This window comes from Macaca nemestrina, chromosome 3 (assembly GCF_043159975.1).
Source record: "Macaca nemestrina isolate mMacNem1 chromosome 3, mMacNem.hap1, whole genome shotgun sequence".
Lineage (NCBI taxonomy): Eukaryota > Metazoa > Chordata > Mammalia > Primates > Cercopithecidae > Macaca > Macaca nemestrina.
In genome coordinates, this window is record NC_092127.1 from 71440140 (window position 1) to 71457219 (window position 17080).

Sequence of the window (17080 nt, forward strand, 5' to 3'; positions counted from 1 at the left end):
TTGAGAGTTTTTATCATGAAGGGATGTTGAGTTTAACTGAAGGCATTTTCTGCATCTATTGAGATAATTGTGCCATTTTTGTCTTTGGTTTTATTTATGTGATGAATCACATTTGTTGATTTGCATATGTTGAACCAACTTTGCGTTCCCAGGGATGAAGTCGACTTGATCATGGTGGATAAACTTTTTGATGTACTGCTGGATTTGGTTAGCCAGTATTTTACTGAGGATTTTTGAATCAATCTTTATCAAGGGTATGGACCTGAATACCTGACGATTTCTTGAATTTTTGCTATCTCTGCTGGGTTTCAGTATCAGGATAATGCTGGCCTCATAGAATGAGTTAAGCAAGAGTCCCTCCTTTTTGACTTTTTGGAATACTTCCAGTAGAAATGGTACCAGCTGTTCTTTGTACCTCTGGCAGATTTCAGTTCATGGCCCTGGGCAGGGCCGCATAATCACTCACAATTCCCTTGGCTGGAGGTGGGGGTTCCTTTGGCTCCCTGCTACTCCTGCATAGACCTTCATCCCACCCTGCTTTCCTTCATTCTCTGACAGTGGAGTTGTTTGCCTAGTCAATCCCAATGTGAGAAGCTGGATATATCAGTTCAAGGTCCTGAATTCACTAACTCCTTTCATTCCTGTCTGTGAATGCCATGAATCACAGTTGCTTCTAGTTGGCCACCTGGCCCCTCCTCTCAAAGGTGTGCTTTTAAAATCAGAACATTATTATTTTACCTCATAAATATATTTTTTAATTAAAAATAAAATTAAAAAATAAAACTCTATTAATTTTGCTGAAGATCAGATGGTTCTAGGTCTATGTGTGTTTATTACTGAGTTCTCTCTTCTGTTCCAGTGTTCTATGTGTCTAGTTCTGTACCAGTACCATGCTATTTAGATTACTGTAGCCTTGTAGCATAGTTGGAAGTTAGGCAATGTGATGCCTCTGGCTTTGTTCTTTTGATTAGGCTTGCAATGGGAAAAGGTTCCCTTTTCAATAAGTGTTGCTGGGATAACTCACTAGCCATATGCAGAAGAATGAAACTGGACTCCTACTTCTTATCACATATGAATCTTCACTCAAGATATATTAAATATTTACATGTAGCACCTCAAGCTATAAAAATCTTCATAGAAAACATAGGAAATGGCTGATGCTGTGGCTCATGCCTGTAATCCTAGCACTTTGGGAGGCTGAGGTGGGCGGATCACGAGGTCAGGAGATCGAGACCATCCTGGATAACATGGTGAAAGCCTACCTCTACTAAAAAATACAAAAAAATTAGCTGGGCATGTTTCAGAGCTTGCAGTGAGCCAGAACGTGCCACTGCACTACAGCCTGGGCAACAGAGTGAGACTCTGCCTCAAAAAAAAAAAAAAAAAAAAAAAAAAAAAGAAGAAAACATAGGAAATATACCTCTCGATATAGGCTTTGGTGAATTATTTATGGCTAAGTTCCCAAAAGCAATTGCAACAGAAACAAATGTTGTCAAGTGAGACCTAATTAAATGAGAGAGCTTCTGTACAGCCAAAGAAATTACCAACAGAGTAAACAGATGACCTACAGAATGGGAGAAAATATTTGCAAGCAAATATTTGCATCTGACACAGGTATAGTCTCTAGAATTTAAGAGGAGCATAAATCAACAACCAAAAAACGAACAACCCAGTTAGAAAATGGGCGTAGGATATGAACAGACACTTCTCAAAAGAAGACATCATGCAGCCAGCAAACATGAAAAAATGCTCACATCACTAATTATCAGAGAAATGCAAATGAAGACCATGAGATGCCATCTCACACCAGTCAGAATGACTATTACTGAAAAGTCAAAAAATAGCAGATGCTGGTGAGGCTGTGGAGAAAAGGAAATGCTTATACATTGTTGGTAGGAATGAAAATTTGTTTAGCATTGTGGAAAGCAGTTTTGAGACCTCTGAAAAAACTTAAAATAGAACTACCGTTCAACCCAGCAATCCCTTCTGCTGGGTATACACCCAAAGGAAAAGAATTCATTCTACCATAAAGACATACGCACTTGTATGCTCACTGCAACACTGTTCACAATAACAAGGACATGGAATCAACAAAATTGCCCACCAATAGTGGACTAAGAAAATGTGATATATATACACCATGGAATACTCTATGCATTCACAGGAAAGAATGAAATAACGCCCTTTGCAGCAGCACGGGTGGAGCTGGAGGCCATTATTCTAAGTGACTTAAGGCAAGAGCAGAAAACCAAATATTGTGTGTTCTCACTTAGAAGTAGGAGCTAAACATTGAATACACATGCTTGTAAAGATGGAAATAATAGACACTGAGGATCACTAGACAGGGGAGGCAGGGAGTGGGTTGTGGGCTGAAGAACCACTGTTGGGTATACTATGCTTATGGCCTGGATGATGGGACCAATATCCTGTGATTTACCAATGTAACAAACTTGCATGTGTGCCCTTTAATCTATAATAAAAGTTGAAATTAAAAAAAATGAATAAAAATGAAACTTTAAAAATAAATAAATGAAGTTGAATTTGTCACTATTGTTTCTTCTATTGATTCTGGATTTTTAGGAAATTTTTAGAAAAACTAGAATGTTTTTCTCACTACTTGGGTTTAAAATAATTTACTCATGTTTTCTTCTATTTTTTATATGGTTTCATTTTTTACATTTTATCTCATATGTGCTTGATATCCTTGCATACCGAGGGTAAGTTTATAAACTTAGCACAGAAAACTACAGTTACATTTGAATTTCATGTTGCTGCAAATGACAGAATTCCATTATTTTTATGGTTGAATACTATTCTGTTGTGTATATATAACACATTTTCTTTATGCATTCATCCATTGATGGAACGTTAAGGTGATTCCATATCTTAGCTATTGTGAGTAGTGCTGCAATAAACATGGGGGTGCAGAAATCACTTTGACATATTGATTTTATCTCTTCAGTATACTGATTTCCTTTCTTTTGCATATGTAACCAGCAGTAGGATTCCAGAACAATATGGTCGTTCTATTTTTATCTTTTGAAGAATCTCCATACTGCTTTCCATAGTGGATGAACTAATTTACATTGCTACCAGTAGTACACTAGATAGAGATCTCCTTTCTCATTTCTCCACATTCTCAACAGTGTCTGTTATTTTTTGATCTTTTTGATAAACTGAGCTGAGATAATGCCTCATGTGATTTTGATTTGCATGTCCCTGGGAATCAGTGGTGTTGAGCCTGGAAGACATGTTAGGTGAAATAAGCCAGGCACAGAAAGACAAATAGCACATGTCAAAAAAAAAAAAAAAAAAAAAAAAAAAAAAACCAAAAAAAAAACACAGCTAAATATACAGCTAAAATATACAGCTAAAAAATAAAATCAATCTTATGGAATTTGAGAGTAGAATGGTGGTTACCGGAGGCTGGAAATGACATGGAAGAGGCATGAAGAAAGTTTGGTTAATGAACACAAAAATACAGTTAGACAGAAGAAATAAGTCCAAATAGGCAGAAGAGATTTGGAAAATGTTAGAGGTGATGGAGATCCTAATTAACCTAATTTGATCATTACACATTGTTAAGTATCAAAATATCACAGGGACCACATAAATGTGTATAATTATTATGAATCAATGTAATTTTTTAAAGTATTGAATTTCAGATAAAAATAAATAATCTTTAGATACACACTAATTAAAGAGTTATTTGTTGCTTATTTGAAATTCAGATTTATTTGGGTGTCCTACAATTTCTCTGACATTTGTAAGCATACATTTAAATTTATTATTTTCTAAATGTTTATTCAATTGTGCAAATTCTGCCTGCTATATGACCATACAACCTTTAAAGTTTTATATGCATCTGGATATATTTCTTTTCTTTTCTTTTCTTTTCTTTTCTTTTCTTTTCTTTTCTTTTCTTTTCTTTTCTTTTCCTTTTCTTTCCTTTTCTTTTTTCTTTTCTTTTCTTTCTTTCTTTATTTTTGAGATGGAGTCTTGCTGTGTCATGCAGGCTGTAATGCAGTGGCACAATCCTGGCTCACAGCAACCTTCTCCCAGGTTCAAGAGATTCTCCTGCCTCAGCCTCCCGAGTGTCTGGGATTGCAGGCACCCACCACCATGCCTGGCTAAATTTTGTATATTTTAGTAGGGATGGTTTTTATTTTTTGTATTTTGTATATTTTAGTATACTAAAAATATTTTGTAATTTTGTATATTTTAGTAGAGATGGGGTTTCACCATGTTGGACCAGGCTGGTGTCAAACTCCTGACCTCAGTTGATCCACCCATCTCGGCCTCCCAAAGTGCTGGGATTACAGATGTGAGCCACTACACCTGGCCTGCATCTGAATATATTTATATATTTCTATATATTTATTTTTTGGTTCCACTGGTGGATCTATTTATTCATGGGTTAGTATTTTACTGTTTAATCCTGTGGCTTTATCGTGTATTTCCCATTTTGTGACGCTACAGAGCTAGAACTCCTTACCTATTGCTCTCTTATCTCAAGGCTTTCCTCGATATTCTGGCTTATGTATTCATTCATGTTTACTTTATGATCAACTTGTCATGCTCCAAGAAGAAAGCTTATTGACATTTTTAAGGCATTGTATTTTATTTATAAATTCACTTGTGAAGAATTGACATTTGTGTGATTATTTTCACAAAGAATATGTTTTCCGTTTTTTCAAACCTCCCTTGTTTTACAGTAATGCCTGTCATCCCAGCTACTCTGGAGGCTGGGGCGGTAGAATCACTTGAGTCTGGGAGATGGAGGTTGCAGTGAGCCGAGATTGCACCACTGCACTCCAGCCTAGGTGACAGAGTGAGTGAGACTTTCTCTCTCTCTCTCTCTCTCTCATATACATATACACATACATATACATATAAGTATACACACATATACATATACATTTACATACAAATACATATACATATACACACACATATACATATACATTTACAGTGTCAACTGTTGGAAGCCTTCTTCCTCTGGGATCTAAAACTTCTCAACCTGCAGGACCAAAATTGACAGCAAGTACAAACTCCCAAAAATGTGTCGTTCAGAGTGACAGTTAATGGGACCATTCCTACTACCTCCTCTTGGTTTCTATTTCCATGTATTATACCAATTAGTGACACAGGATTGGTGTGTTAAAGACACCCTCAATTGCTGATGCTGACTGAAAGACCCTGTGAGTAGGAAAGACAAAAATATATGCCACTGGCAGTTCATATGAATTTCTGTGCTTTCCAGGGCTAAAAGGATGTTTCCCTCCAAGTAGTTCTTTGGACTTCTCAAGGCTTGGTGACATACTGGGGGCTAAACGTTGATCTTAATTGCTGGCATATTGGACACCCAGCATTACAAGTAGCTAAATCAATGTTGGTAAGTGAGAGACCATGTTGATGGGCCCATGACTAACCTCCATCCTGACCATCATGGCTACTCTGTTGATGTATCCATTTGCCAGTACCCTGTGTCTGATGATAGTGGCTAGGTAAGACAACTAGTCATTATTCTTTCTACTTGGTTATTGAATCAAGCCTCTTCCATGTTCAAAATTTCCTGGTGGATATTAAATGTGATCTACTCTCTTATATACACTCTCAGAGACCCATATAACTGTTTTCCTGACATTATTACCCCCAGTATTCTAGTATTTCTACTTCTCGTTTCTTGACCAGCCAGCCACACCATTCGTTATCACTCATTATTTTAATATTCTAATTTTGAAAGTCTTCTTTTTCCATACAAAATAGATGAGCAGATATAGCACCTCATATTTTCCCACTGAGAGGATTTCTCCTAACAAATATTTTTCTCAGCTTTGTTAGTGGGACTGTAGTGCAGCTGCAGTCCATTTTCAGAATGTACACATGTCATAGGCTTACTGATTTGTGGAACAAACTCAGAATTTTTCTACCTTTTATCAAGTTGGTAATAAGGGACCCCAAAACATAAAGCCGTAAGTGTGACCTGAAGGAGCAATGCTAGTACAACTGTGGTTGATTAAATGGGCTATGAAATAATATAACTTACTCATATTCTGGTGTCTGTATTAGGCTCAATTATGGATCACCATCTTCAATTTATAATGAATTGTGCCTGGACATGCTCTATTTTATGACATGGCAGGTTTGCCAGATTCCAGCTTATAATGGACAGTTTATAGCAGTCTATATCTGCTATATGATGCCATATGATCAAGTGATCCATCAAGTCTCAGTAGCACCTCAGGTACTGTTTCTTGGCAGCCATATAATTCTATCCTGCAAATGGCACGGTTTTCTTCCAGAACCCAAGGGCTTAAGATGATTCTCCCACTGGGGGCTGACATTAACTCCACACTTTATCTCTTTTCACCATTGACACCTGCAACACCATAGTGTGTGCTCAGATAATAAGCCTTGTGGCAGGTCCACTTGTAATATAGCCTTGACTGCTGTAGAGCCCTTTCCTACCCTAAGCCACACTCAAAGCTGGCAGAATTCTGTGTAATTTAGAATAAGAGCCAAAGCATTATTCTCCATTGTACATAACTACTTTCAGATCCCAAAGAAGATGATCAGATATTGAGCTTCCTTCTTGGAATTTAAGATGCAATAATTTGTCTTTTATTTCATAGTGCATGTCCAGGGCCTTTCTGATTCCTGCAATACTAAAAATTTTACTGAAGTGGCAGTAACTTCAATCTTCATAGAATTTATCTTCCATTCTTTGGAGCACACATGTCTTACTGAGGCCTGCAATATACTCATTGTTTCTTGCTTAGCTCGTGCAATTAATGTAACATTATAAATATCATTTCTGTAGGGATGGAAAAGAATGCATTTTCCAATAAGTGGCCCCATATTTTGTCCCTGTAGCACCGTTTTCTGCCCCAGCACAGAAAACTCACCTACACAGTGTTGCAATTAGGACCACCTACAATAAATGTCCATTGTGATTCCCAAGGGTTTGGCAATATGGGACCTCTGCCTAGTGGTAACCTCAAGAATACCACAGATCTGGCTGCAGGCAACTTGTTACAGTTCTTGGTTAGGAAGCAAAGTCTGCATCTTTCTACTGCCAGATACTCTCTTATTGCTAAAAACCACAGCACAGACTGTGTTTGCAGGATTGATTTTTTTCTTTGCTCTCCTTTCACAAGTAGAGAAAACCCACTAAAGCCACTGGCTGTAAGTAGAGCACCAAGATCTACTTTGCGGTTCCAATGCAGAGTACTTTAGTCTTCTTTACTGCATAGCAGCCAAGGTTGTAGAGTAATGCTGTCTGCTTTAAGCTCCCTAGTACAGCAGGCTTATGTCTTAAGCCAAATCATTGCTTGAATTTGTTTTCTTTCTTCCCCAGGATGTTCATCTTATTTTTAGAAGCTCTTTTTTGTTTTTTAAATCTTTTTCTATCAATACTTAATGTTTAGAGAAGAAGAGCTGTGTTCAATTGTGAACATATAGAATCATTTTAACTACATGTCTCCACATAATGTTTAATACTTATATCACCATTCTGATCCCCTTCTAAAATCTATAAATATTAAACAGAGTGACTTGCATAGAATTATCTTTTTTTCCTCAGTGAATGTGTTCCTTGGGGTTCTTGTTCACACTTTATTTGCTATTGCTACCCCCACCACTAATGCAGCATCAAGCATGGTGTTTTGAACATTTTTAATAAATTCATTTTTTGGTATAAAAGTCTTTTATCCTGTTTCCATTGATACTATCAAATTAAAATCGAACACTACCTGTTTGTATATTATTTAAATATTCTTTATCTTAATTGTTAGCATAAAGAATGATAAAAATTTCCAGAGGTTATAACTTCCAAGGAAGTTAGAATCTATGCATATTGTATAGGACATTTTCTTAATTATGTGTGCAGTGAGGATATCTGCACACATAATTAGGAATCAGTGGTTTTTATCCCTAATTTATTATCTCTCTGTTTCAAATCTCCATTTATTTATTCAAGACACTCAGCTAAAATAATTTCTCAATGAAGGCTAAATTGAACCAAATGTATTTTAGTTTTACCCCAAAAGAGCTAAAAGTAGGGAGATACTAAAAACAAATTTTTATATATGAGAACAAAAATCATTAGATGTTTTCAGCATGTGCAGCTAATTTATAATGCTCAGTGCATATTGTGAGATATGACCTTTCACAAATTATTTGAAGCATTTATTTGTTTATTTAGCAAACATTGAGAATATTTTCTTTCTCCATTGATTTATATTACACAGGTTTACAAATTCAGTTATAAAAGGCAAACAAGTATGCTTTATTTAAAAAAAAATTATTTATGCAAATTTAGAGAGTACAAGTGCAGTTTTGTTACATGGATACATTGCATAGTGGTGAAATCTGAGCTTTTAGTGTAACCATCACCCAAATAGTGAACATTGTACTCAATAGGTAATTTTTCAACCCTCACCCTCTTCCACGCTCCCATCTTTCAGAGCCTTCATGTCTATTATTCCACTCTGTGTCCACTCATTGTTTAGCTCTCACTTGTAAGTGAGAACATGCAGCATTTAACTTTCAGTTTCTGAGTTATTTCACTTAGGATAATGACCTCCAACCCGTTCATGTTGCTGCAGAAGACACGATTTAATTATTTTTTTTATAATTGAGTAATGTACACACACACACACACACACACACACACGCACACACACACCCCACATCTTTATCCAATCATTTGCTGACAGACACCTAGGTTAATTTCATGAATTTGCTATTGTGAATAGTGTTGCAAGAAAAATAGATGTGCAGGAGTCTTTTTTATATAATGTCTTCTTTTCCTTTTGGTAGATACCCTACAGGGGGATTGCTGTGTAGAATGATAGCTCTATTTTCCGTTTTTTTGAGAAATCTTTGTACTGTTTTCCATAGAGGTTTTTACTAATTTACATTTCCACTGACAGCATGTAACCATTCCCTTTTCATTGCATCCTCACCAACACATGTTATATTTGACTTTTTAATAATAGCCATTCTGACTGATGTATGATGGTATCTCCCTGTGGTTTTAATTTGCATTTCTCTGATGATTATGTCAAACATTTTTTTCAGAAATGTTTGTTGGTTGCTTGTATGTCTCCTTTTGAAAAATGTATGTTCATGTTTTTTGTTCACTTTTTAATAAAATTGCTTGTTTTGTGCTTGCTGAGCTGTTTTAGTTATTTGTGGCTTCTGGATACTGGCCTTTCGTTGGATGCATAGTTTGCCAATATTTCCCCCAATTCTGTAGGCTGTCTGTTTTCAACCTAATAATCCATGGATTATTAATTTTTCTGTGCAAATGCTTTTTGTTTAATTCAGTCTTATTTGTCTATTATTGTTTTTGTTGTGCTTGCTTTTGAGAACTTAGTCATAAATTCTTTGCCTCGCACAATGTCCGGAAGAGTTTTATTAGGTTTTCTTCTAGGATTTTTACAGTTTCAGTTCTTACATTTAAGTCTTTAGTTCATCTTGTGTTAATTTATATATATGTTGGGGAATGGGGGTCCAGTTTCCTTATTCTGCATATAGCTATCCAATTTTCTTAGCCCCATTTGTTGAATGGGGTGTTTATTTCTCAGTGTGTATTTTTGTTGACTTTGTTGAAGATCAGTGGATTGTAGTTATATGGCTTTATTTCTGTGTTGTCTATTCTGTTCCTTTGATCTATGCGTTTATTTTTATATCAGTATTATGCTGTTTTGGTTACTATAGCACTCTTGTAGTATAATTTGAAGTCAGGTAATATGATGCCTCTAGCTTTAGATTATTGCTGAGGATAGCTCTGGCTATTCAGGTTCCTTTTTGTTTCCATGTGAACATGAAGATTTTTAAAAAATTCACAGCAACTCGGGTGGAACTGGAGACTATTATTCTAAGTGAATAACTCAGAAATGGAAAACCAAATACTGTGTGTTCTCACTTATAATTGGGAGCTAAACTATGAGGAAGCAAAGGCCTAAGAATGATAAAATGAACTTTGGGGACTCAAGGGAAAGGATGGGAGAGGTGAGGAACTACAAACTGGGTTTCGTGTATACTGCTTAGGTAATGGGTGCACCAAAATCTAACAAATGACCACTATAATTACTTACTACTGTAACCAAATACAACCTGTTATCCCAAAATGTATAGAAATAAAACATTAAAAAGAAAACATTGGTAATTTGATAGGAATTGTATTGAGTCTGTAGGTGGTTGCCTTGGGGAGTATGTTCATTTTTAAAATACTGATTTTTCTAATTCATGAACATGGGATATTTTTCATTTGTTTATATCATCTGAAAATTCTTTCATTAGGGTTTTGCAGTTTTCCTGGTAGAGATATTTTACCTCTTGGTTAAATGCATTGCCAGGTATTTTATTTTATTTTTGTGGCTATTGTAAATGAGATTGCATTCTTTATTTGGCTGTTAGCTTAATTGTTATTGGTGTATAGAAATGCTACTAATTATTGTACATGTTACTTGTATTCTGAAACCTTGCCGAAGTTATTTATCAAATCTGGAAATTTCTTGGAGGAGTCTTTAGGGTTTTCTAGGTACAGGATTTTGTCATCAGCAAACAGAGATAATTTTATTTGCTTTTTTGCAGTTTGGCTGTCTTTTGTTATTTTCTATTGCCTGATTGATCCGGCTAGAACTTTAGGCACTATGTTGATTATGGCTGGTGAAAGTGGGCACCCTTGACTTGTTTCAGTTCTTAGGGGGAGTGAGTTCAGGTTTCCCCCATTCAGTGTGATGTTGGCTGTGGGTTTGTAATATGTGGCTTTTATTATTTTGACATATGTTCCTTTATGCCTAGTTGGTTGAAAGTTTTTATCATGAAGCAGTGCTGAATTTTATTGAATGCTTTTTATGCATCATTGAGATGATCAGAAGCTTTTTGTTTATAATCCTTTTTATGTGGTAAATCACATGTATTGATTTGTGAAGGGTGAATTATCCTTACATCCCTGGAATAAAACACACTTGATAATGGTGTATTACCTTTTTGATGTGCTGTTGGATTGGTTTTGCCAGTATTTTGTTGAGCATTTTTGCATCTATGTTCATTAGGGATATCGGTCTGCAGTTTTCTTTCTTCTTCTTGTGTCTTTTCCTGGCTTTAGTATCAGGTTGATACCGGCTTTGTAAAATGAATTAGGAAAGATTCCCTTCTCCTTAATTTTTTGAAACTGTTTCAGTAGAATTGGTAACAGTTATTTTTTTGTATATCTGGTAGGATTTGGCTGCAAATCCATCTGGTCTTGGCCTTTGTTTTGTTAGGAGATTTTTTTATTACTGATTCAATTGCATTACTCATTCTTGGTCTTTTTGGGATTTCTATTCTTCCTGGTTCAACATTACTACATTGTATGTTTTCAGAAATTCATTCATTTCTTACAATTTTTTTAGTTTGTGCACCTACAGATGCTCATAGTAGCCTTTGATGATCATTTGTATCTCTGTGGTATCAGTTGTAATGTCACCTTTATCATTTTTGGTTATGCTTGACTCTTCTCTTTTTCTTGGTTAATCTAGCTAGCAGTCTATTAACTTTGTTTATTTTACAAATAACTAACTTTTTGTTTCATTGATCATTTGTTTCTTTTTTTAGTCTCAATTTCATTTAGTTCTGCTCTTGTCTTTGTTATTTTTATTTTCTTCTTCAAGCTTTGGATTTAGCTTATTTTTGATCTTCTAGTTCCTTGAGGTATGACGTTCGGCTTGTAATTTGAGCACTTTCTATCTTTTTGATCTAGACATTTAACACTGTAAAATTCCCTCTTAGCACTGCTTTTGCTGTACCACAGAAGTTTTGATATATTGTGTTTGTATTTTCATTGGTAAAAAGTTAAAAAACAAAACAAAACAAACAAAAAAAACCACTTCTGTCTTAATTTTATTGTTGACCTAATGATCATTCAGGACTAGGTTGTTTTATTTCAATGTGTTTGTATAGTTTTCAGAGTTCATCTTGGTATTAATTTCTAGTTTTATTCCACTGTGGTCTAAGAAGACTCCTGACATAATTTTCATTTTTAAAAATGTATTGAGACTTGCTTTGTGGCCTGTCATATAATCTATTTTGGAGAATGTTCCATCCATATATAAGAAGAATGTATGTTTTGCAATTATTATGTAATTTGTTCTGTAAATGTCTAGTAGGTGCATTTGGCCTAGAGTCCAATTTAAGTCCAGAGTTTATTTGTTGATTTTCTTTCTTGATAATGTTTAGTGCTCTCAGTGGGATGTGGAAGTCCCCCACCATTACTGTATTGTGATCCATCTCTTTTCTTAGTATTAGTAGTATTTGTTTTATAGCTCTGACTGCTCTGGTGTAGAATGCATAGCATTTAGGATTGTTACATCTTGTTGAATTAATCCTTTTATCATTATATAATGACCCTTTCATCTATTTTTGCTGTTGTTGATTTAAAGCCTGCTTTATCTTATATAACTACTCTTGCTCACTTTTTATTTTTGTCTGCATGGAATATCTTTTTCCAGCCCTTTGAGGAAAAATTGCAGACTTTGGGTCTGTGAATATCTTTACCAGTTAGGTGGGTTTCTTGTAAACACCATATGGTTTGATCTTTTTTTAAAAGAATTAATTCCTTGAGTCTATATCTTCTAAGTGGAGTATGTAGTTCATTTGCATTCAAGGTTACTATTGACTTGTGAGGTTCTAGTCCTGTCACAATACTAATAGTTAACTCGGTGCTGTGTAGACCCAATTGTGTAAACGCTTTTTAAGAAATGTTTTATTCTTTCTTTCTTTCTTACTTTTTCACAGCAAGTATTGCCCTTTTGTTTCCATGCTTAGGATTCCTTTGAGCATTTCTTGTAGATGTGGTCTAGTGGTGACAAATTCCTTTAGCATTTGTTTCTCTGGAAAAGACTTTATTTTTCCCCCATTTATGAAGCTTAGTTTAGTAGGATACAAAACTCTTTGCTAGCAGTTTTTTATTTTATTTTTATTCTTTTTTTTTTTATGAAGGCTGAAAATATGACCACAATCTCTTCTGGCTTATAAGGTTTCTGCTGAAAAGTCTACTGCTAGTATTATGGGATTCCTTTGTAAGTTATTAGATGCTTCTTTCTTGCTGATTTTAGAATTTTTTTCTTTATGTTGACTTTGGGTAGTCTGATGATGATATGTCTTGGTGAAGTTCAATTTGCAATATATCATCCAGCTATTCCTTGAGCCTCTTGTATCTGGATGTCTAAATCTCTAGCAAGACCAGACTATTTTTCCTAAATTGTTCCCTCAAATAGGTTTTACAAACTTTTTATTTTTACTTATTCTGTCTCAAAAATAGCTATGACTCATGTTTGGCCCCTTTATATAATTGCATATTTCTTGTATTGGAATGCTTTGTTCATTTAAAAAGATTTTTTTTCATTATTTTTGTCTGGCTACATAAATTCAAAAGACTTGTCTTACAACTGTAAAATTATTTCTTCCACTTGGTCTAGTCTATTCTTAAAGCTTTCAACTATAATTTTAATTTCTTTAATAAATTTTTGTTTCCAGAAGTTGTGTGTTTTTTTAAACATTGATCTCTTAGTTAAATTTTTATGCATAAGCTGTATTGTTTTTCTGATTTCTTTGCGTTGGCTTTTGTCTTTCCCTTGGATCTCATTGAGCTTCCTTACAATTCATATTTTGAATTATTTATCTGTCATTTCAGGATTTTCATTTGGATTAGAATGCATTGATAGAGAACTAGTATTATCCTTTGGGGAATGTCAAAACATCTGCTAGACTTTTTATGTTAGTTTCTTTTAACATAGAGAAAGTGTCACTTCTTATTTTTGAATTGACTTTCGCTTTAATGGGACTTTTTTCCTTCCCTTGCAGATGAAACTGTACATTAATTGGGCAGAATCTTTTGGCTTTGACTTTTATTCTGGGTGCTTTTAACTGGCCAAAGTTTTGTATAAATTCCTTGGTTATAGATTGTCTTAGTATGGTGGTTTTCTCAAATTCTGTCTTTTTTTTTTTTTTTTTTTTTTTTAGTTTGTAGTAGCAGTGTGCTGGGTGTGTGAGTAGACTTACTGTCTCTTGCAGATATGGTGAAGTGGGGGTGTTGAAAAGATTATCTTGTTCTCCAGTGCTGTGTACTTCTGTCAGCAATTTTTAAGGTTATGCATTTTGATTTCCAGGCCGGTAGGTGACACTGCAGGGAAGAACCAGGCAAGTGCTGTGTAATTGTGTCAGCTGAGGTTGTAATGGGAGGTACTGATTGACTTCCCAGCCATGAGGTGGTGCTCTCTTGCAGGAGAGAGGCAGCTGCAGTGATCCCAGTGGGATTTATGCCTGGCTTTTGATAATCAGAAGTACTCAGATGTCTGGCCAGTGGGTGAGGCCATGGAACTCTCACCAGTCTCATTCCATGCTCTGACACCAAGACAGGTGGAGAGGGCACAGCTGGGCACAACTGGGTTGGGCAAGCCTGTGCCCAGGCTTTCCAATGACAGGCACAAGTGCTGACCCTGAATGGTTAGGAAACAACTTTCAGGCCTCTGGGGCAAATTTCCAGGGTGAGTGAGAGGCACTTTTATTGTTCTCAAGAGGCTGCTCTGGGGGACATGGCTTGCCAAGAAGCCAAGTCCACCAGGTGCCGGTGGGACCCACACAAGCCCCCAACCCAGTGGGTCTCCCTTCAGTGTCTAGCTGCTGGCAGCAGACCAGAACAGCTAGCCCTGTCCCAAGCAGTCTGCATTCGGATCATGAAGCTATCCCAGGCTGTGAGACTCCATTCTTGGGGCAGAAAGTGCAGCTTTCAGGCTACACTCTTTCCAGTGCAGTCTTGTGAAGGAAGGGGTGATAAGCTCCATTGTTGCAACAGGAACCTGTGCCACGTTGTCTTCTCAGCTTCTCCTCTCCTGGTTGAGAACAGATTGCATATCTCATTCTCATATCCCTGGAAGCAGGGCCTGAGACCAAGATGGATGGGATCAGAAGAGTGAACTTATTCTCAGGACCTCTTGACTCAAGCACTAGCTTTGATAGTGAGAGGCAGGCTGGTCCCAGGCCACTGGAGGAACACTCAGGCAGGGCAACAACAGCTGCCTTGTGGATCTGCCAGCAGGAAGGGTGGCCCCTTTCCACGGGAATGGACAGATAGGAAGCTTCTGGAGAGGCTGGCAGGCATGCAGCATGTGGCCCGAGTGTGCCTGGGTCCTGCAGCAGTCTGTGGCAGTGGCAGTGGAATTTGTCCTTGGTGTGTGTGAGTACCTGGCCTCTCCTCCCGCTCCCTGGTTTGACAGCTGGCAGCAACAGCCTTAGGGCAGAATATAGAACCCTAGGGAATGTGCTACCAGAATGGCACTGCTGCAGCTTCCCATTGCTCAAAAGCCTGTGGGACTCCACGTGAGTTTGAGCAGTGCCTCTGTGTAATCTCAAGGGAGCTCTCTATGCCTGTCTGGAGGCCAGCAAGGGTTGAGGAGCTCTCCTGTAGCTAGGATTGCAAAAGTCCATAATGGGGATGTGGATCCCCAAGGTTCTGTTACCACTTCCCTGGGTCAAGGGGCTGCTTCCAGCTCCTAGCAATCCCGCTGAACAGGCATCCTTGCATCCCCTTGCCTAGTCCTTGGTGTCTCTTGTTGCTTCTCTGTTGAATTCCAGTGTTCTTTCTCAGATGATCTATTTGTAGTGTGAATAACTGTTCAATATTTTGGTTTCTCTGCCTGAAAAAGGTATGTCTCAGCTGCATCTAGTCACCCATCTTGAACACTCATCTTTGAATCATTTATTTTTAGATTGCATGTCAATCTCACAAAACCTGTGGTGATGATATCTATAAATTATACAAAAAACATTGAATGACAACAGATCAGGATGCATAACTGTATAAAAAATACATGTGTTTACTAAAAATGGATAAAGAATATGCACAGTCACAATTTATTTTTCAGGATTCTGAGTAATCTGATCTTTGATTCATACATAGCATTGAATAACTTGTTTCTCCTTCGAGAAGATAAGCAGAAACATGTACATGAGCTGAAACTACAGCCAAAAAATGCAGATATATTATTCACTTTTTTTGAGGGCTAATTTTTTCCAGAAGTACAATTTCCCGTTTTTTTTTCTTTTTTTTCCCCAAAGACAAACATTTCCTCCAATGATTATGCTTCTCTCAAAGGAAAACCAGTTTATATCAGAAGTAAGCTAATAACTGGTAATAATAGATCAAATATAACTTTAAGGAAAGAGATGGCCTTGATGATATTTATTGTTTTTTGTTTACTTAGAAAGAAGAGTAATTGATCATTTCTCATAATTTTGTCTCTTGCTTAGTCCAAACTCCTGATTTCATATAATTTATCTCCATGTGTTCGTACCCAGAGTGGACTCCTCATGCGGCTTGGAGAGAAACGTGTAGCAGAGCAAGGGCACTAGGCCGTATTAAAAGCTCAATTAGGGGTCATTCATGCTCACTTTTTCTTTCACTTAGCAGCACAATCAGTGTGATTCCTTCTTTGTGGCATATCAGCACTGAAATAAATTCAGAAATAATTCTGTCAGCAATATTTGAAAGAAAAAGTGGTTAGTATAATAATCAGGCAAAAAATAAAACATAATGGATTTAAGTAGAGCCTGGTTTAACTATAAAGGAAGGAGGTAGAAAATATAGTGTGTATTTTTCAAAAGCATATTTTTATCCTACAAAATCAGAAGATTTTCTTGTCATTTTTTCCAAGACTATGACTGAATTCTTATCCATAATTGAATTAAACTCAGCAGAGAATGCTGCACTGAATTGGCCAAATTCAGTCTAGCTAATCTTGATAGTAGAAACATTATAAGTTCTAAAGCAATAAGCTGATGTAGATTCACTCATAAAATTATGATGGAGTGGAGTTTTATTTTGTTTTTTTGTTTGTTTGTTTTTTAAGACAGGGTCTTAACTCTGTTGCTTAAGCTGAAGTGCAGGAGTTGAGTTTTTAAAAGAAAGAATAGGAATATTGTGCCCATGTGTTTAAAAAATTTCTTGATGAAAATGAGAGATTCTGTTGACTGAAACTTAAATCTAACAATGGGAAGTCATTCCCATTATGGAATTTCCAGTTCATTT

The 17080-nt window shown here is 36.4% G+C and overlaps 1 long non-coding RNA gene across 1 annotated transcript in view; it reads right to left on the minus strand.

The window, feature by feature from the left end:
* Positions 1–8668: 8668 nt before the first annotated feature.
* LOC105486200 (uncharacterized) overlaps positions 8669–17080 on the minus strand; it is a 308856-nt gene continuing 300444 nt past the window's right edge. The window contains exon 8 of the long non-coding RNA XR_011621065.1: positions 8669–16500. This is a non-coding gene — a long non-coding RNA (uncharacterized lncRNA). The remainder of the gene's footprint in view (positions 16501–17080) is intronic.